General features: G+C 34.1%; 1 long non-coding RNA gene across 1 annotated transcript; it reads left to right on the forward strand.

Annotated features, from left to right (window-relative positions):
- Positions 1–2179: 2179 nt before the first annotated feature.
- Positions 2180–21567, forward strand: LOC134700849 (uncharacterized). Its single transcript, XR_010103974.1, has 5 exons — positions 2180–2242; positions 15257–15360; positions 17162–17341; positions 19151–19225; positions 21542–21567. It is a non-coding gene; the product is annotated as an uncharacterized LOC134700849 (long non-coding RNA).
- Positions 21568–21940: the final 373 nt, after the last annotated feature.

Raw genomic sequence — 21940 nt, forward strand, 5'->3', positions numbered from 1 at the left:
ACCCAAGTGTATTTACTATATGTCAAAGACTACAGAATCCATACTTTGTTGTTGCAACACCAGTATTAAAATGTCCAATGTGCATGACATACAACTGAATGTTTTCCAAATATTAATCTTATTCTATAGATATCCCATTTTGATTTATCTGTCACTGTTATTATTTCTGACAAAGGAAGTCTTTGATACACTATTACTAGCAACAGACTTCCAAGAAAAAATAAATGTAGAAGAAAACGACAGTCATCTAAAATTGAATATTTTTCAAGATATGTTTTAATCTATTAGACTGCACCATGAACATTAAATGAATATAATTTCAAATGTAAAGGACTTTTCTAGGTTGTTTTGAGGTAGCTGTCTTTTATTCCTATAGTATCTCTTGGTTTTCTCTACCACTATGAAAATAACTAACGTGCATGAGTAACACGATTCGCTGCTTTAATTGATACTCCTGTTGGGTGCAATAATTGGTATAAATAAAACGAGAACGAGAATAAGACAGCAACCCATCGAGAACGAGACTAGACGTCAATAAGACAGCTACCCAATGAGAACGAGGCTAGACGTCAATAAGACAGCCACCCAAAGAGAACGAGTCTAGACGTCAATAAGACAGCCACCCAATGAGAACGAGGCTAGACGTCAATAAGACAGCCACCCAACGAGAACGAGGCTAGACGTCAATAAGACAGCAACCCAACGAAAGGCTAAACGTCAAAAAGACAGCAACCCAATGAGAACGAGGCTTTACGTCAATAAGACAGCCACCCAACGAGAACGGGGCTAGTCGTCTATTAGACAGCCACCCAATGAGAACGAGGCTAGACGTCAATAAGACAGCCACCCAACGAGAACGAGGGTAGACGTCAATAAGACAGCCACCCAACGAGAACGAGGCTAGACGTCAATAAGACAGCACCCAACGAGAAAGAGGGTATACGTCAATAAGACAGCAACCCAACGAGAACGAGGCTAGACGTCAATAACACAGCAACCCAACGAGAACGAAACAAGACGTCAATAAAACAGCCACACAACGAGAACGAGGCTAGACGTCAATAAGACAATCACCCAACGAGAACGAGGGTATACGTCAATAAGACAGCAACCCAACGAGAACGAGGCTAGACGTCAATAAGACAGCCACACAACGAGAACGAAGCTAGATGTCAATAAGACAGCCACCCAATGAGAACGCAATAAGACAGCCACCCAACGAGAACGAGGCTAGACGTCAATAAGACAACAACCCAACGAGAACGAGGGTAGACGTCAATAAGACAGCGACCCAACGAAAACGAGGCTAGACGTCAATGAGACAGCAACCCAACGAAAACGAGGGTAGACGTCAATAAGACAGCCACCCAACGAGAACGAGGGTAGACGTCAATAAGACAACCACCCAACGAGAACGAGAGTGGACGTCAATAAGACAGCCACCCAACGAGAACGAGGGTAGACGTCAATAAGACAGCCACCCAACGAGAACGAGTGTAGTCGTCAATAAGACACGACCCAACGAGAATGAGCCTAGACGTCAATAAGACAGCAACCCAACGAGAACGAAGTTAGACGTCAATAAGACAGTCACCCAACGAGAACATCAGGCTATAGAAGTTTTGTGTAAACTTGATTTTATATGTAAAGAGAGAGAGAGAAAAAGAGAGCCAATGAAAAATGACTTCTGATTTGTTTATTTTGAATAAGTTCTTCTTTTCTTTTTAAATATAAACATTACATGATTTTAAGCACGGGTTTATGTGTGCAGACTGGTTCCCGTTGAATGGAGAATGAGTTTAAACGACTGTAATGTATCAATTCTTCTTGTCATAGAGTTTTGAATTTCATTTCCATATGAAATCTTATCAATCCTGTATTAGTAACAACAAAATTGCATTTCTGGCAACTAAAATCAAATGTTTACGTTTTATTGAATGATTTTTATGATCTCACTAGCCCTGTTATTCTTATTAAAATAACAAAAATCATAAATTAAAACAATGAAAACCTATATTGAAGCCCTCCTCTCCTTAATATGCATATAGAGACACGTACAATCCTTTGTGCTTGAAGAGTGGCAAGTCAACCAAGATATTTGAGGTCTTCCGAGTTAACAGTACGTCAGTGCTTTCATTATTGTCTCGTTTTCACTACATATTTTCTCTTCCTGTGTTCATTACTCATCGAACTGAGGCCTTTTAAGGCAACAAGGCGTTGTTCTAAAGTACTGCTCAGAAAGGTAAATATGATTAATTATATGATCAATTTCCCTCACTATGTTCTGATTTTTTTCAATTTTCAAGAAAGATAATTAAAGGACTTTTCAAACCGTAAGAAAATTGGATGTTTATATAAAAATGAACTATTTTCAAACGTTTCTAAAGAAAGACTTCACATAGGAAGGATCTGCATAAAACTGATTTCTAAACCTTATAAAAATGAAATAAAAATTATGATGATTTTTTTAAATACAAAATCACAATGATCGACAGGACGACTGGAAGATTTGATTGATGCGATTGTTAGAATTTCCAATTTTGAAATTAAATATTCCAAAAACTAATAATTTAAACTAAGACCAAGTAAAAAAAAAATATGTATTCATAAAGACAATTATTCATTACTTATTAGTACATGTTCAAAGTATTAATTTCACATCATGCAATTTATACACACAGGAACAGAGTGAATTATTTTGATGAAGTCTCTCCTATCGGGGAAGGCGTAAAAGAAGCTTCAGTCAAGTTTATAGATCAGACAATGTCTAAACCCTGTCAAAACCTGGTACATGTATATTGACATGATTGTCAAGAGAAATTTTTATTTATCAAAATTTGTTTGACATCAATTCATGAGAAAAGAGCTAATTCCCGGAGAAACGGAAACATTTTATCATGGACAAATGTAGGAGGACGGAAATAGAAATTGAAACTTAAACTTAAACTTTGAACTGTGTTTTTATTTTACATCATTAAAACGGAAATATATATTATCATCAATATAAAAATTTTAAGAAACATCTATATATTGGTGATTAGCGATTTGGTTGATTTTTATACAAATTGAAGAAAGTTTTGCTATTTAATGTGGTTTCTTTACAAATGTGCAGGTTTCTTTTGAAGAGAATCACTTCAGTAATATTTAAGAAAATTAAACAGACAAATGCATTACGTTTTCTACTTTCAGTTTTTCAATTTTTTAGTCCAAAATTGTATGCAAAATGTTACCAAAATCTGTGACATAGCTCATTTAGTAAATTACTGTACCTTACCCTTTGCAGCATTTTGTTTTTTATGCTTATCATTGAAGGCCTTACGGCCGTGACCTATAGTTTCTATAACTTCTGCGTCATATCTGATATTAATATAAAACAGTGTTAAAGCAATCCCAGTTGGTCATTTTGGTCTCTAGCGGAGAGACAGTGTCTCGCTGTGAACCATACCACGGCTTCAGAACTTATTTGTATAAAGTATTGCCAATTCTCGAATAAATGTCAAACATTTTTTTTCTTCATTTTTTCTATGTAATCTTCATTTCTGCAAATAATGTTTTGGTCAGGCTACATTTTCATTTGCCTGGTCAGATGTCAGGCACAAAATTCATACTTTCAAAAAGACTTGTCAGATATGATCATATTATTACATTACGATTTGTAAATAAAAAATATATTCTATGAAGCATTACTGTATTGTTATTTTTGAAGATTAGCTGTTTAACATATTAGACTATAGAGCATTCATTTCAAGACTTAGGTGCGAAGAGACATTTTTTAACGATTTTATGTTAAAATATCATATAGATCGTGAGAAACACAAGAAATGTTTTTATCAAAGGGTTGCGTACGCCATCTGTTGCTTGTGATAAAATTTTCCGGAAACAATTCCTGAAACGGCTTGTATATTATGTGCATTAGTTTCCCGCCTCATGTCAAAATATTTTTCCAGTTACGATTGACGGCTTGTGACAAAAATTACAATACCAGACGGTTTTGGTCAAACATACAACAAGATGTATTCAATGTTTTGTGACTACACAAGGAAGTATGTTCTTATATTGTTAAAATAAGACGTGCATGTTGAAAATATTGGTCCCACAGACGGCCAGCAAATCTCAGGTTGTCAATCATGTCAATACACCTTATCGCTTATCCCGACTGACCCGGCCGCTTGAACTTTTGACGCATACAACAATCACTTTTCCATTGTGGCGTCAGATATTTTGTTTTATGACGTAAACATTTTACGGGAACCTGTGTGATATCCAGTAATGGAGGACAAATAGCGATATAAAGGTGTATGTCATATGTAGCACAGGCACTTCGCCACTTGTTTCTGTCAATGGGGTTTTCTATCCACTTTCGTACGAGTGCCTGTGATATGTAGTTCTTTCAAATAGCTGATCTATATGAGTGTCTCCCCTTAATGGTGACATATAAGCGGATCCAGAAGGGGGGGGGGGGGGCTTTTGTTGGAAGAATTTGGTTGCCCCCCCCCTTTTTGTGGGAAATATTTGGTTGATTATATAGGGAATCACTGACACATGACTGGAGTGGACCCCCTTTCAGAACAGTCAGTGGGTCCGACCCAGTAATCGGGAATTAGGACGTACGTCCTGCGCCTATTGCGCATATCGACCAGAAATGGCACATAGAGTGACAAATGTAAGCGCCCATGTGGCGCACAATATTTTTCATTTCATTTCGAAAGGTTTAGAAATCTTCAAATGGATTTCCGATCGTGTTCCGTGCCGCCATGTGTGTGTACACAACTGTGCAATGTTCCTCCAATGATAGGAGCACCTATTTTATTTTGGGATGTCTCTGGTGTTTTCCTATGGTAATAGCCTATTAGAACCATGCGGTATAACTGATTGCCCAATTAACGTAATTAACCATCATTCATGAGATATTTTTTTATAAACAACTTTAAATTTGTGAAATTTTGCTACTACAGACAAGATTTTTTCTCTTATAATCTTTTAAGTTAGCTTAGCCTACTATTGTTTAGATTTAAAAAAAATCCCACTGCCTTTTTATGAATATATTAGTTTTTGTCTCCTTAAAAGGCGCTTAACTGTCCTTGTCATTTTTAGGCAGTTAAGCTGCCTTATGCGAGCACCCTTGATTTGTGTGCTACCCAATAAATGCTGGAATACGTGCCATTGTTATCATCTAGCTGGCTACTATATTATTTGTAACTTATTGGACAGTTTTTTTATACTTTTCATTCTGGATTACAAAAAATATGACCAGAAAAACCTTAAATGATCGTCGATTTTCCCAAAAGTTTTGAAGTTGCACATAGGAAGTAGAGCACATTATGAATCCTTATGTAGTTTATTATCCCCTGAGCTTTTGGCTAAGATGTCAAAGAACAAATGTATGAAATATATAATCGCCGAAAATCTCTAAAGACAAATAGTTAAGTTTTCCCAAATTGCAAAAGTCGTAGGAATATTGTTTGTCGTCAATACGTAATCAACTACGTATATAAGTTCAACTGATCACGCTGTTGGCGGCAATTTTGAATTTAAAAGAAGACGAAATTTTCGTATCTTTATAATTTGGACGCAGGAGTTCAAATTAGCTAGGTCTGCGACCTTCCACTTTTGCAGTCGGACTTTCTACTTGGTTACTAGCTACGCACTTGCCCGACGGACCTTGAAAGAATATATATAAAAAATAACTTTGCAAACATTTTTACCAAAGTTTCCTAATAAACGATCTCACACTTATTTTCATCATTACTATTCATGACAGTGATGTTCAATTTGCATGATTTGTATAACCGCTAGCTTTATACATAAAATCGCCGAGTAAAATCGTATCTCACTATCTGTCAAAAACAACATTGAATCCAAAATGGCTGCCACGAGATTACAATATCGGATTCGATTCTGGAAGCGGATAAGGGTAATCCCGGATTTGGCTACTAAAAAAATCCAGACAGGTGACAAAATACATCTACATGTATGCATGGAAAATAAATACAAACACTAGAATTGAAAACCAAAAGACATAATGTAAAAGAAAGAAAGAGCAGAAAATATTTTGTACACCAATTTTAATGTGAAAATCCAATACATTGTTACAGCTGGGAACAGTTTATCTAACAATATATATGTTCCTGGTAACAGTATACATTTTTTATTAGTGATAAATGTTGGTAATGCGTGTTAAATGCTTTTCAAGTTGAACATATTACTGCAATTTCAAAGGGTATTTTCAAGTCTCCCAAAAAAAGTTTAACTTAGGCTTTCATAGAATGTTTGACTAATATGTCTAGGTGAGCCATCAATCTTTTGTTTGTACATTGGGGTCTATTTAGGGATATTTTTTTTGGGGGGGGGGGGGGGGGGGGCAGAAAGAAGGGTGGGGTTTACTAAGAACCCTATGGGATTTTATTTTCTAAAAATTTTAAATGAATATAACTTGAAAACTGTAAAGTGATAGATACATGTAGACTTCAGAAATGATAATAGGACAATAAAACAAATCACATGAAATATTGGGGGAGTCCCTGGGGGTCATCCCCACCCCCTTCAATTTGGGAATATGCTTTTATCTTGTAAATGGTACAGATCCCCACCACTAAACCTCATATATTCTTGAATGGGATGATAAAACAAATCAAATGAAGTTAAAAGGAAGTCTGCGCGGGGGGGGGGGGGGGGGGTCACCTCACCCCCTCTTGTTTGAAAACTTGTAAACGGTCAACATCCCCACCCCTAAACCATATATATTCTTGTATGGGACAATAAAACTAATTAAATGAAATTAAATGGAAGTTCCTGGTGGTCACCCCACCCTGTTCAATTTGAGAATGTACTATTATCTTGTAAACAGTCCAGATCCCCACCCCTAAACCATATATATTCTTGTAGGGGACAATAAAACAAATGAAAATGAAATAAAAGGGAAGTCTTGAGGGGGTCATCCCACCCCCTCTTGTTTGAAATCTTGTAAACGGTCTAGATCCCCGCCCTTAAACCATATATATTCTTGTGGGGGACAATAAAACAAATGAAATGAAATAAAAGGGAAGTCCCTAGGGGGTCACCCCACCCCCTCTTGCCTGAAAACTTGTAAACGATCAACATCCCTACCCCTAAACCTCATATATTCTTGAATGGAACAATATGGCTAATCAAATGAAATTAAAGGGAAGTCCCCTGGGGTCCTCCCAGTCTTCACGACGAGTGGCAGCCCTGGCAGCCCAGGCTGGTAAAATTGCTCTCGGGCCTGTAAAAATCAGACCTACAGGCCCACAGAATCTAACTAAATATTTTCAAAAATTGAGCTGCGGGCCTGTAGATTTGGCAGTTCAGCGTGAAGACTGTCCTCCCCAACCCAATCAATTTGAGAATGTGCTATTATCTTGTAAACTGTCCAGGTCCCCACCCCTAAACCATATATATTCTTGTAGGGGACAATAAAACATATGAAATGAAATAAAAGGGAAGTTCGTTGGGGGGGGGGGGGGGGGGGTCACCTCACCCCCTCTTGTTTGAAAACTTGTAAACGGTCAACATCCCCACCCGTAACCATATATATTCTTGTATGGGACAATAAAAGTAATTAAATGAAATTAAATGGAAGTTCCTGGGGGTCACCCCCACCCTGTTCAATTTGAGAATGTACTATTATCTTGTAAACGGTCCAGATCCCCACCCCTAAACCATATATATTCTTGTAGGGGACAATAAAACAAATGAAAATGAAACAAAAGGGAAGTTTTGAGGGGGTCAGGTAGGTAAATAAGGTTAAATTCGTCTAGTAGAGCTTCCAAATCTGTATAGTAGTCCATTTAAGTTTTTCCCAACATTTAATTCCATGTGGTTTAGTTACGTTAAAGTAAACTTATCGACATAAAGGAAAATATAACATCCAATATGTTTCCTCATTGTGTTTAGCTATCCATGCACTGAAACAATTTCAGTTTAATCTCCCATATTCTGTCAGACACTGGAATGAATTAAGAAGCACATTCTTCTTATAAAATCTGGACTCACCAAGAGTCTTAAAAAGTCTATATACACAAGCACTGCACCACTTGATCGGGTTCCCCAATATGTAATTTTATAGGTCACTGAAAGCATATAGCCCATGGTTTTTCTATAACCATATAAACCACAAATTTCTATACTGAAATCCATACAAACTGATTGTTTGTTTATTAAATATATTCAAAAATTAGAAAGTCATATAAAACAATTGGACTGCAATAATAAATCATTCCTTGTATTCCAGTAATCCCCAAACAATATCCTAAGCCATGTGGACCAATTTAGGTTTACAATAAAAATGTATACGCAAAATATATACCTATTCTCGCACATCTAGCACCTAAGGTATTTCCAAAATTGCCTCTGTATACACCACCGAAAGCAGCTTTCAACGACAGCTAAGATATTGAGTGTACGTTCTTCTATTATCTTTATTCTAGTCACAACTCGTACAAGACAACCCTATTCCAGATGTATGACAAAAATGTCATTTTAATCCAAATCCTCGCTATATCCACAATTTCTACATTTACCGCTAAAGCCACATTGCTTAGCAACCTACATTTACCGCTAAAGCCACATTGCTTAGCAACTGAAAAGATTCAGTATTAACTTCCTCTACGTAACAATCCCCCCAAACTGAAATATTTCAGTTTATTTCCAAAGACCAATGTTAAAATAAAAACCAAAATGATATTATATTATAAATATTATAGAGTACAATACATGCTGTACTTTTAATCCTTTTACAAGATTAAACTAAATCGGACGTCACAAATTTCCAGTATAATCCATGGCTGCACCATATAGCATATATATATAGATGTCTTACGGTACCACTTTTAAGTTTTGAGTATTGTTATTTCCCTCCTTTCCATGCAAGAAAGCTAAATAATTGCTAATATAACATTTACACTGACAAGACATAGATATGCAGACAAAACTGCATGACAGAAATTTATGCAAGTACAAAATGTACTTTTTAATCCAAAACAATTTCAAGTATAATCAAACAAATTATTTGACTTTCCAAATCCAAATATGACAACAAATATAAAAACGTATAAATTAATCAGAATCAACAAATTAAACCACCTTTACATGGTTAGAACGACAATGAGTATTCCCCATTGGTACCTCCATACAAAAATTCCTTCGATGCCAGGTGCTTTGACATCGAAAATATGACGTCATGTTGTAAACATGGCGTGATAAATCGCCAACTTTCTGAAAATTGAAAAGCCATAATAAGCTTTATAAAACCTGGATAAAATGCAGTTAAAGACTTCATATTGCTGCGGTGCACACCAGAATGGTGTGTTTGTTTTCCTTGTATGTAAGAGGATGAGCTAGCTAGCAAAATTTGATGCAGGAATGCAGATATTTAATGTGAATTTTCATTTAAAAGAACCAATTTATAACATGTATAAGATTATAACTTATAAATATTAATATTTTTGCAAATGTTGATTATTTTTGGTTGTTTTAAAAAAATTAATTAAATTGGCATTTTAAGGGGAGGTAACTCTAAAACAGTGCATTTTCTGAAGGATTCTACATGGAATTTTCCTATTTTGTATTTTAGCCGGAAAAAATGTACGGTGACCATTTCTTTTCTTTTGATATTCTCAAAACATTGTCTGAAAGCCATCTTTTCCTTAAGTATTTAACAATTCTATCATTTTGTTTAGTTTCTAATCACAAAATGGTGTTTTTTCCTGTATAATCCATCCTGTAGCTTGAGAAAATGCGCGGTGACCTATCATTTTTATTATATTTTTGAACACATATCAATAGATACTACGTTTTGGCAAAGTATGAACAAAAATCATTTTTATTTTAGACTCCCATACCACCTTAATCAATTAAAAATGTAAAAAGGTTATTTTTAATAGAAATTTTTTGGACAAGTAACAATTTCATTTGGACAAGTAAATTTTGGTATGTACTTGTCCTACACAAGTTGAAAAAAAGTTATTGCAGAGGCCTGTTTAGTCTTGTAAGGCCAGGATTTTTTAATTTGTTGGTTTACGGATCCACCAACAGATTTTGCCGATTTCCAGAATAAAAATAAAATTGACTTTTCATGCTTTTTCATTCCAGCCAACCCTAACAAATGCATTATCCCTGAAAAATAATTAAAATATTCTTTTTTTATGAAATGAAATGCATTAATCACTAACAAAATTGATAACACTTTCTGTTGTGAAAAAATAAAACTTCCAGTTTACGTTTCTAAAAATAGACAAATCAATTATAACTGACCTTGAAATGTCGTTTGCGCAAATAATTTTGGAGAACGAAACTTGTATTTAAAACCAATTACACAATAAGTTCGTTTCCCTTATTTGTCATCAGTCTGTAAGATGCATCATCTCGTAGAAATAGACTTGTCCAAATGTGGACAGGGTGAAGGCATCAAGTTGAAATACTGAATATTAACAAATCAGGCCTAAATTAAAATATTGTTTGTTTGCCCTTTTCCGACCCTATGTTTTGAAACAGGGTAGGTAGGTAGGTAAAATATTTTCTTTTTCTTTCCCAAAAAATAATTTGGCTAGGTACATTTTTAGTCATGAGTAGTGCGGGTAGGTATACTATTTTATTTTATAGATACAAAAACTGCATATCATTGTTGAAAAATATAGGACTACATGTATATGGCCTATTTTCAATGTTTATATGCCTGAAACTTTTAAGAGTTTTAACTTAAATGTAGTACACAAATTTAAAAAATATTAATTATCTTATCTCTCCAAAGCAAATTTGTGAATCAGCTGTATTTGCAATGTGCAACCTATAGCAAGTTTTATTCACATACTAACAAATTGTTTTATCAAAATTTGAACTTAAATTACCAAAGACATGTCTGCGAAATAGAAAGAAAATTTGACTAGACTATAAAGCCACTGTTAGGCAGTCCATTTCGCAACATCATCATCTTGCAACCAGTTAGAAAAGCTAAAACTAAGTATTTGTCTAATTTTATTTTCAACCCAGTCCGCGAATGTTTAAATTTTCCTGTGTGCCGGTGTTTCCTATAAAAATGCTACACGACTTGAAAGTCAAGGATTTTACATTGCAATTATAAATTGTCTGTATGGAAAAACTTGGCGATTTTCCTGCCAATTATTCTCTTCTCTACATTGCATTTGGTTCATGTCAGATATAAATAATATATCAATGCTGGTCGAAGGCATATATAATCATGATCTATGGATCACTAAAGGCCCTCCATACATAGGATACAATGTACTTTTACAAATATTTTGTACACACGTTGATAATTTTGTTTTGAAAGAACTTATTTTTAATGAACCCTGCTCTTCAAGTCACATAGGGCAACGTACGTCATGATTTCAAAACTTGCGACATCGATTTCAAACCAATGCTTTGAATCTCTAAATGCACTTGTTCTTGTCAAACACTCACATGATACCAAACGGACTAAACCCTATACACGGAGGATAAAACCCGAGGATTCAGGTAAAAAAGTTTTGAGCGGTAAATACAAATATAAGATTTTCGGTAGGAACGAAGAAATAAAATAAAATAAAATATTGCCGGGAAATACAAATAAATGATTTTCATTCGTAACGAATTCATAGGGTCGGTCGGTAAAGTGCAAACACGCATTATTTAATTTAGGCCTCATTCACACCCGCAATGGTATATTGCACGCTTAAATGCTGAAAAAGACTTGACCAAGTCGTGGGAATAGCCTCAATAAGTCTTTCCTCTTCCAAAACACACATTTTCTTGCTTTGTTAAATATTATAACCCCATCTGATAAGTTTTTTTTTATCTTACAACAAAACCATGTATCGTTTTATCAAGGACATTATCAAATCCATATTTGGTGATGTTGGCTAGTCAATCATCATTCTAAATGTTAAAGTCACATCTTCATCCATGTCACCAACGCAGTTCCTTTTCCAGCAAATGTGTAAACTCTCAATGCCTAGTGCAAGGTCCTGGATAGATATCTAAAGCTTTTCCCACTTCCAAATGCAAACCAAAGTTTGTCTGCCCCTATGTCACGGAATAGCAAAACAGGAATGACATCAGTATCGACTGTTCGAGTTAGACCTGTGGTAGCCCGCTAAAGGCCAACCATGTACCTTCCCTGCGGTTGAGACCTGTGGTAGCCCTCTATCAGGTCGACCACGTACCTACCCCCCGGTCAGTTAAGTTTGTGATTCACCGCATCAGACACATCCATTTTGGTTCTAGTGTCAGTCTCTTTATGTAAACATGGTGCTAAACTTAAAACATCATCAAGTGGTGGATAACACTGAACATCCGGAGCATTTGTTGTCACAACTACAGTACCTTATCCTCAAAATTTTATTGAGCAAGCTGCTGTGAATGAAAATTAAAAAGTTCTTTCATATTGTCGTCATCTCAGAAAATTTTGCAAATTTTGAGGAATTTGTTTTGACCCTGGATTCGTCGGTGTATTTCCTTCCCCCACTTGTTTCTTGTAGCAGCCTTCAAACTACCAGTTTTGTCTATGTACGCATCCGAGACCACATCCACTGTTGTTACAGTTTCAAGGTGTTTCCTAACAAGTTTGCTGATTGAGTATTATGTCCTTTATACTTTAATAAAATACCTTGAAACTGTAACAAGAGTGAATGAAGTCTTGAATGAGTATTGTAGTTGTAGCAACAAGTGTTCAGGATGTTCTGTGTTAATATCCACCACTTGATGTGTTTCAAGTTTAGCACTAAAATATAAGTTCACATTAAAAGCATTTAAGAGGCTGACACAAGAATCATGGTGCATGTGTCTGATGCAGTGAAACACGAACTTAAATGAGTCATGATTCGAACAGTCGTTATTGATAATGCTCTCATTACTGTTTCGCTATTCCGTGACAAAGGGGTAGACGAACTATGGATTGTGTTTTGGAAGGCAAAAAACTTTGGATTCATATCATGAATATCTATCAATGGCCTTTAAAATGCACTAAGCAATGAGTGATCACACACACTTATTGTGATCCATGCCTTTACCGGTTGTGATACGTTTTTCTGTTTGCTTGAAAAGGAAAAAAAGACTGTGTGGGAGACATTGATGGCATTTGAAGATGTGACTTTAACATAAAGAATGATGAAAAAAGTTAAATATTTAAATAATAAATTGATATTTCTATGTCCGCCTTTTGGATGTTACCGGAAGTAAGGGTTTTACAGATATACGTCTTATACATTGTATCCATGAGAAGCACTAAAGAAAGGTTCCTGCACAATGTAATGATAGAAGCAACACGTTAAAACACACTTCAATTACCCTCCCTACAAAATGAGCTTATTTTAGTACAATGTCCGCCATGTTGGATTTTACCGGAAATAGGGTTTTTAAAAACATCTAATCATTTCTAATGTATATAATAAATCCAGAAGTAGTGAAAAACAAAGGTTTTTACTAAATCATGTGCAAATATTATGACAGTTGCATGATAATAACACCTATTCACATACTAGCCTTCGATATTGGGCTGATTTAAGTATGATGTCCGCCATTTTGAATTTTACCGGAAATGAGACATTTTTTTCAAATGCCTCCCTATCTGAATTGAAAACGTAATAGTTGAAGTAGGCCCATGCCAAATTTCATGCTTGTAGCAGGATGTGCACAATTTTTCACGAAGCCGCAGTACTAATAGAAAATATCATTGATGTCATTGGCAGATAAAATAAAATTGACTATTAAAAGTACCAAATATATAATATAATGAATAAAAATTTATGTTACACTGATCAGTCAAAGTAGAAAAAATCTACACTATTCATGTTATATATGAGAGATTGAATAAAAATATCATGCTGCGCAAAAAGATGAAAAAACTTCAATATTCGCAGAGTCTGGTTTTCTTATATTTGGTTGCTATGTACAACGTTATATTTGAATTTAATATATCAAACTGATGCTTTTAAATTAATAAAATTGAGAATGGAAATGAGGAATGTGTCAAAGAGACAACAACCCAACCATAGAAAAAACAACTGCAGAAGGTCACCAACAGGTCTTTAATGTAGCAGGAAATTCCACCTCCCAGAGGCGTTCTTCAGCTGGCTTCAATGTATACATGCCGTACCATCATTTTTCAGAATTATTTTACTCCATTCTCTAATTAACACATTTCTATGCTTAAACATCACTATATTAAATATTTGTCCCTTTAAGGGTGCAATCAACAGTTTTTTTCTATGACGTCATATTTTGAGGGACCATGCATAAGTGACCCTTAGTGGTGGACTGATTAATAAAGATACTTGTATAAAACTAGGTATCACTGGAATCAGAATGTTCTTTAGTTTTAATGAAATAAAAATAAAGTGAACTTTTAATATATATTAAAAAAATTCGATCCAAAGAACATGGGGAAAAAAAATGCCTAATTTGAACATAAAAAACCTGAAATCAGGTCATGTGCACACCCATGAAGACATGATATATGCACATTTTACATAATCAAAACTGTATGAAATTTATAGGTTTTTACCTTGCCTTTCAAAAAAATCTTGTTTCAGTGTACGGTCGCCTGCTCTGAAAAGAGCTACAGTGGCTGCAAATAAGTTTTCAATTTTTACTGCCAAAAAAACAGGATGTTTACAGTGTTGTCTCCTCTCAAAACATCTATATTTAATATAATTTTTAAAATTATTTCAATCATTCAACCTGTTTTAATTGAAAGCTAATTAAATAATTTTTACAATCAATTACAAAAAACATGATACTTTTTCATCAATTAAGTAAATAAACAGGGGGTTTCCCTCCATGGTTATTTTAAGTCTGGGAATAACCATGATAACCCCTAGTTTTTTTATACGAAACTGTTATATAGCACTCTTAGTCAGAACCCTAGGAGGTCTATATATAAAACAGACATCAACCAATCAATGAGACAGGTCAAAATGGTATTCAACAATAGATTCCTTCATAAAATTTTGAGGCCTTGGTGGCGGAGTGGTTTAAGTAGTCAACCTACTGTATTACTAGCCTGTCAACACTGAGGTTGGGAGTTCAGTTCCTACATGGGGCTGGAGCTCTCGACTCCAATCTTAATTGACTAGGAATATCAGTTTTTCTACTGAAGGTTTGTGATCTCTCTCCTGGCACTCCAATTCCCTACACCAATAAAAACAGCCCAATTGTGTTGAAAGTGACATTAAACATTAATCAATCAATCAATTATAAAGTGTTATTTTTTTTTTTTGAAATGAAACATTTATATTTCCAGATTGAACATCTATTGTTTGTATATATATTTGATCCTTGTCCAGTCAATTAGATGATTATCCAGTCAATGTGAACCTTATGCAGTCTAGTTGCTATATATTTAAGGTATTAGTGTACATTAAAATATATGTAAACTATATGTAGGATTATTTACTACTGAAATTTGTTAGAAATGTAAGAGTGTCTCAACTCTAAAAGGATAATAAACATAAAGTTTTTTGTCAAGCCTGCAACTTTTGTTGCAGAAAGTTTGACATAGAGATAGTGATCCAGTGGCGGCAGGGTTAGCTCACTTCTTAAAAGCTTTATATTTTAGAAGGTGGAATGCCTGGATGCTTCATACTTTGTATATAGATGCCTCATGTTACGAAGATTCCGTCAGTCACATGTCCAATGTCCTTGACCTCATTTTTATGGTTCAGTGACCACTTGAAAAAAAAATCAGATTTTTTGTAATGTTGAATTCTCTCTTATTATAAGTATAAGGATTACTATATTTGGTATGTGCGTACCTTGCAAGGTCCTCATGCCCGTCAGACAGTTTTCACTTGACCTCGACCTCATTTCATGGCTCAGTGAACAAGGTTTAGTTTTGGTGGTCAAGTTCATATCTCAGATACTATAAGCAATAGGGCTAGTATATTCCGTACGCGTGGATGGAAGGACTGTAAGGAGTACATGTCCAACTGGCAGGTGCCATCTGACCTTGACCTCATTTTCATGGTTCAGTGGTTATAGTTAAGTTTTTGTGTTTTGGTCTGTTTTTCTCATATTTTATGCAATAGGTCTACTATATTTGTTGTATGAAATGAATGTAAGATGACATGTCTAGCTGACAGATGTGATCTGACCTTGACCTCATTTTCATGGTTCAGTGGTCAAAGTTAAGTTTTTCAGTTTCGGTCTTTTTATCTGATACTCAATGCCATAGGTCAACTATTTCAAGTGTATGGAAATATTTTATGATCTATATATTAGTCGCGCAGGTTTTATTTGACCTTGACCTTATTTTCACGGTTCATTGCTCAGTGTTAAGTTTTTGTGTTTTGGTCTATTTTTCTTAAACTATAAGTATTAGGTCAACTATATTTGTTTTATGGAAGCATTGTTAGCTGTACATGTAAGCCTGGCATGGTTCATCTGACCTTGACCTCATTTTCATGGTTCATTGGTCTTTGTTTAGTTATCTTGGTTAATGTAATTTTTATGTACAGTTGTATTAAAGCTTTATACTGAGGACTATCAAAATAATATCAATGATTAGTAAAGAAGGCGAGACATTTCAGTGTGTGCACTCTTGTTCATTCAAAATACTGTAACATTAAACAAGACACAAAAAAGCCGAAAGAATAATTATAAAATTATATTCCTAAAAATATAGATTGGTTGAACAATATCATTGAACTTGTGCTAAATTAAAAAAAAAATGTGAAATATATGTCAATGCCAGAGACAGTAACCAATCAATGAAACATGTCAATGAGACAGTAGCCAATCAATGAAACATGTCATTGAGGCAGTAACCAATCAATGAAACATGTTAAAATGATTCCATATGTCGATGAGACAGTAACCAATCAATGAAACATGTCAAAATGGTCCCATTTGTCATTGAGACAGTAACCAATCAATGAAACATGTTAAAATGGTTCCATATGGTGATGAGACAGTAACCAATCAGTGAAACATGTCAAAATGGTCCCATATGTCAATGAGACAGCAACCAATCAATGAATCATGTCAAAATGGTCCTATATGTAAAAAAAAACAGTAACCAATCAAAGAAACATGTCAAAATGGTCTTCAACAACAGACAATATAACATGTTATATAAATTTTCATATGAAGGAAAGACAAATTTGAAATATTTATTTCAATCTGAAAATAGAAACATTTATGTTTTCAGTTAGAACATCTCTTATTGATATATATTTGACATTTGATCCATGAACAGTGTTAATCAACAGATAGTTTTTACATTCAAAATGCCAGAACACCAATAGTAAACAAGAGAGGAATGAAAATCTACCAGAACACCAATAGTAAACAAGAGAGGAATGAAATAATTGTACATTTTACCTTTATTGTAAGTTTATTTTATTGAAACAGGGAGATAACACACAAACATTGATATGTTTAAAAGAAACATTCACAACAGTTAACCAGAAAAAATATATACAGATGAAGTACAGATGAAGTATTATTAAGTGATGCATATATTGTACGTATATCAGACTGGACAGTAAAACAAAAGAATTTAGAAATCGTATTTTGCTGCTTCTCCAAAATGAGGTAAAATAATCATGTTAATACAACACATCAAAAAATGATACTATGAAATCTTGAGAAGTCTTTTTTTCCCCTTTTTATTGACAATATTGTGTGTTTTAGGAGGGGCTGACAGAACAATACTTATTTATGACTTGTATCCAGTGATTTATTATTAAGTTATATATATTGTGATATATATATTTTCTTATTAGTTCACCTGGTCTAAAAGTCTATTGGGGTCATTTACTTTTACAAAATTCTCTTACACTACTGGGCCAAATTTGACCAAACTTGGCCACAATCATTATTTGGGTATCTAGTTTAAAAAAAAGAGAGTCTGATGAACCACTCCTGCCAACCAACATGGCTGACATGGCTAAAAATAGAACATAGGGGTAAAATGTAAGTTTGGACTATTATCTTGAAAACTGATATGAATGGAGAAAATAATGAGATCTACATATTATTTATTACTTCAAAACTGGCAGACAATTTCTTGTCATGCTTATAGGAGTTTATGACGAAGAATGATGAATTTTACAGATATTTTCATGTTTACCTGATATCTTAAAAACTTTAATAGATAGAGAGAAACTTTATATACCAAAAATGATTTGCAAAGTCTACATGGTCGAAATCGTCAGACAACTCCTTATTGGAATGAATGCCCCTTAATGACGATTTTTATCATTTTTGCATTTTTGCCTTAAGTCTGAAAAAAACCATATAATAGATAGAAAGTAAATTAATGTAAGTGAAAGTGTTCATCAGGACAAGATGTACAAATAAGTGAAAAATCTTGAAATCATCTGAGAACCTCTTATTGGAGTTATTGCCCTTTGATAATGATTTTTACCACTTTTTTTTGGCATTTTTGCCTTATATCTAAATAACTCAAATAGATATATAGAAACTTAAACAAGCAAAAATGATCAGCAACACTTGATGAACATATATATTGAATAGCAGAAATAATAAATTGTCTGTTCTTGTCATAGCAACTCCTCTGAAACCACATGACATAATTTCATGAAACTTCGTAGATAATTAGGACATAATATGTAGATGTGCAAATCCTCTAGAAATTTTTATCAGTTGACCTTTGTAGGAGTTATTAGTCTTTAAAATTAGAAACTGGGTGAGATTTTGTTTGCCCAGTGACAGTGTGGGGGCGTGGGGTATGTGAGAGTGCTCACAAATGTCCTTTAGTAAAAGAGTTATCAAATGAATGATGATGAAACAGTTATCCCCAGTCCTAAGAACAAATATATAAACAATTATAATAAGGTCTCCCAACAGCCTTCAAAATTGCTCAAAACCCATACCATATTATAATATAAAAATCTATAAAAAGCACTGATATGATAAAATGTGAAACAATTCAAAAGAGAAAATCAACAGCCTATTACAACAATAAAAAAGTGGGGGATACACCTACATGTACCAACAACAACCACTACACTTCAGGTTCCTCGGCAGGCACATAATCAGATTGTAAACAGATCAATTGTTTAATGTGATTGTCATGATGTCCTTGCTTATTTGTTGACAGTTTAGAGCGGCTTGAAATTAATAGATTTAATATTGTCTTAATGCTGGTAAATAAAACTTTTGAAATTTTTAGGTCTGCGGAGGTGCAATTGATTGTCTTGTGTTTGATGGAAAAAATCACACCCTGTTTGTAGAATACCTCATTTAGGTAAGTACTCAGATATACGAGCTTTTGAGTTTAGTTTTTAGCTCAGCTGGCCTATAAGGCCATGTGAGCTTTGGCCATCCCTTTGCGTCGGTCGTCTGTCCTTCTTCCAGTGTAAACTTTTTCAGAGACCTTCTCTGAAAACACAGGACCAAAAAGTGACCTAAATAAAAATGAAAAGTATGTAAAAGATTTATCTGCAATGAAAATTTCAAACCAAATGGACAATCCCATTTTGAGTTATTGCCCCTGAAATAATGATTGTTATTAAATTTTCTGTTTTCTGTTTTTGTTTATCTTGAAAAGTTGTAAAGATAAAAGGAAATTTCAACTACAAAAATGTTCAGCAAGTTTAAAAAGATCTACAAATAAGTCAACTGAACAAAATTGTAAACTGATCCCTTATAGGAGTAATTGCCCTTGGACATGTTGAAAGATGCAGAAACTATGATAGATACATGTAGATATAAACCTTTAGTGGCAAGAATGTTCCACAAAGTAAGATTCCTGAAAATGTTAGCTTGAACGAGGATATATACAGGAGGTATTTTCCTTGAAAGATTATTTAGCAAACATTTTTGGTTTTTGCAGACACTATGATCATGATGACAGATACCAAAAAACTTTAAATGTGAAAGATGTTTACCAACATTAGATCTTGAAATAAGACAGCATGATCAAAATTGTTAATTCACCTTTATGAGTTTGGCTGTCCCTTTGGTATCGTTCACATCTCTTTTATAGTTATTGCCCTTGTTTGTCATTTTCTTGCCATTATTTCAAAATTATAGGAGCTAGGTTAAAACTGTAAACTAAAAATTATCAGCATGACAAGATGTGTCCACCTTGAAAATTTGTAAAAACTTTCCACTTTGTTTTTGCCTCTGAAATATCTATTTTTTCGAATTTTGCGCAATTGGTGGCTGCTATCATAAAAACTATAGGAGCTAGGTTAAAAGTGTAAATTTCAAAAAGGTACATCACAACAAAATATATCTAACGGTAACTTAAAAATTGGAGAAAAATCTGTCACCTTGTTTTATAGAGTTATTGCCCCTGAAAAATAATTTTTTGAAGTGTTTTGCTGTTATTGATAATTATGTAGGAGCTAGGTTAAAAGTGTAAATTACAAAAATGATCAGTTGACAAGATTTTATTATGTTGAAAAAAATATATGTCAACCTGTGTTTTTGAGTTATTGCCCCTGAAAGATACTTTTTTTTCTGTTTTTCCCTGTTATTTAAAAAAAAATAGGAGCTAGCTATAGGTTAAACGTGTTAATGATAATACTATCAGCATGGCAAGATCTTTTTACTCAGATTTTCCAGTTTTGCACCTGGATATTGATTTTTACAGGTTTTTTCTTACTACTTCTGTTCTCATGCCTGTCGGACAAATTTCAATTGACCTTGACCTCATTTCACAGATAAGTGGACAAAAAGGTTAAGTGTTTTGGTCAAGTCCATATCTCAGAAATAAGCAATAGGTCTATATTTGGTGCATGGAATGATTGTAAGGTGTATGTATCCAACTGCTAGGAGTCATCTGACCTTGACCTCATGTTCATGGTTCATTGGTCATTATGAAGTTTTCCTTGTTTAGTTTGTTTCTTAAATACTGTAAGTACCAGGTCAACTATATTTGATCCATGGAATGATTGTAAGGTGTACATGTCTTTCTGCCAGGGATCATCTGTCCTTTACCTAGTTTTCATGGTTCTTTGGTCAATATAGAATTTAAATGAGTTGGTCTGTTTCTTGTATACTACTAGCAAAAGATCAGCTATATTTGGTGTATGGAATGATTGTAAGATGTACATGTATTTCTGGCTTTGTTTATCTAACCTTGACCTAATTTTTGATTTGATCATATTAAGTTTATGTGATACTTGTAGTAAAACTTTATATTTAGGAATATCAACATAAATGGTCAGTAAACATGGTAAAGTAGGCGAGAAATTTCAGCGTATGCACTCATGTTTGCAGTTTTGGCTGTTAACTAAAAACCTATAGGAATAAGGTTAAATATGTAAAATGCAAAAATGAACAGCAACACAAAAAGTAACCAGTATGCGCATATAAGAATCGTAGTTCATGTAGTTAGCAAACAAGCGATATTTTCACCAGGTGAGCGACACAAAATTGTGCAGAAAAGTTGACATAGTCTTTTAGATGCTAGTATTTCATGTATTTGGATTAGATTCATATCTGAAAATATTAAGTCAGTAATTCACAAGTCCATAAGGATCATGTATTTTAAACTGGCATTAACAATTTAACTCAATGACAACTACACATAGTTTTTATTTTCTATTTTTAGGTTATAATGGAAAATTGGAATGAGGTAAGATTTACTTTTTAGTGGAAGAAGACGTCAAGTCTTCTGAAGACTTAAGGGACCGACCCTTGGCATTGAGTCTCTGTATGCCGCATTCATTTCGTATATTACAATTTCAAAACAACTTAAGATTCCTGACACCGATTTTTACACATGATTAGGCATCTGAATCATTTAATTTGTAAATTATGATTGTAAAACAATCACTATCGTGAATATGACCCTTTTATTTATGTAAATAATTAGATTTCATCTCATCCACATGAACGTTATTTGTTTACTTGTAACAGGATGTTTTAACTGTAGATATTTGTATTACGCATGCGTGAATTTGGTATCGGGACAACTCGCCCTGTTTACAAGTTCGCCCTTGAAGTTTCG

Source organism: Mytilus trossulus, unplaced genomic scaffold (assembly GCF_036588685.1).
Source record: "Mytilus trossulus isolate FHL-02 unplaced genomic scaffold, PNRI_Mtr1.1.1.hap1 h1tg000174l___fragment_3__unscaffolded, whole genome shotgun sequence".
Lineage (NCBI taxonomy): Eukaryota > Metazoa > Mollusca > Bivalvia > Mytilida > Mytilidae > Mytilus > Mytilus trossulus.